Source organism: Macaca thibetana, chromosome 12 (genome assembly GCF_024542745.1).
Source record: "Macaca thibetana thibetana isolate TM-01 chromosome 12, ASM2454274v1, whole genome shotgun sequence".
NCBI classification, from domain to species: domain Eukaryota; kingdom Metazoa; phylum Chordata; class Mammalia; order Primates; family Cercopithecidae; genus Macaca; species Macaca thibetana.
The window spans coordinates 111,651,222-111,652,381 of record NC_065589.1 but is presented as its reverse complement, the minus strand read 5'-3'; the positions used below and the strand labels follow the sequence as shown (position 1 = coordinate 111,652,381).

Here is a 1,160-nt window from a genome sequence, read left to right as displayed (position 1 = left end):
AGCTGCCATCCACATGGTACTAGTGTGTATTGGGAAGGAATTTATTATACTCTCCTGACCCCTCCCCATATTTCTGATCTGGAGATTCTTGTTCAGTCTGCCTTTTCACCACATACAAGGAACTGCTCTAAAACCACTCAAGTAAGCATTTGATTGGATAAATCCACGACCTTGTCCAAACACATGGCATCCCTTAGGAGGTCCAAAGATCAGGCTTGTTTTAGGTCCATTTCTACAGAGTACATGGTTTACATGTTTACTCTAAAAACCTGAAGCTGGTATTTCCAACCCAGACTAGTCTGGAAATGGTGACTTTTGGGGAAGGTTCTGTTTGAAGATTTCATTATAAGTTTCATCTAGTCTTCAGTTTGATTACTTTTAGGCCTGAACTGACTTCTGGTGCCCCCAGCTGAGCTAGGCTAGCTGGCAAGTGGAGGCCTAATAACAGATCCACTTTCAATCAAAAGGTCATTGCTGTGCTTGTTGATAAATACTGCATGTGTGACTCCTGTTATTTATTTAACCTTTAATAATGCTCACTACACCTGCATTTCTGGGGCCTGTGGTTAAAGTTTAGGAATCAGTCCACTTGATTATGGGTTTAGAGACCCAAATTTAGTCCTAGTACCAATGGTACCAACAGAGCAGTAAATTAAGTAGCTTCACATATCAAGTGACTTTCTTCATCTATAAAATAAGGCAATCGATCCTTTTGTAGTTCATGAGCGCAGATGAGTGGGTGTTCACGCACGTGTGTGAGATGTGCCACCCTCAAACTGGCACATTACCCATCTGACCTGAAGAAAAAAATTTTAAATGAAAAACATTTTTTAAAAATAAATAAAATAAGGCAATTGGACTAGGTTAACATTTATCCAAGATTTTCCTGAAGTTTCTCACTGGGCTCACCTGACGTGATTATAGAAAAGTAAATCTTTGTGGACTCATCCCCGACTTAGATTCAGAATCTTCGGAGAAGGGGTCTGGAATATTTCACTTGCAGCAAATTCCCCTAGGGACACTGAACCATCAGGTCATTTCTGAGGTTTCATCGATCTTTGACATTACATGAGGACAAGGACAAAGTAATATTTCTATTGATCTGACATGACTATATGAATAGGGTTAATTCTAGCAATTTGGTCACCTTCACGTGCTTT

The 1,160-nt window shown here is 39.8% G+C and overlaps 1 pseudogene; it reads left to right on the top strand.

Annotated features, from left to right (window-relative positions):
• The first annotated feature begins 706 nt into the window (after positions 1-706).
• Positions 707-798, top strand: LOC126933313 (uncharacterized; annotated as a pseudogene).
• Positions 799-1,160: the final 362 nt, after the last annotated feature.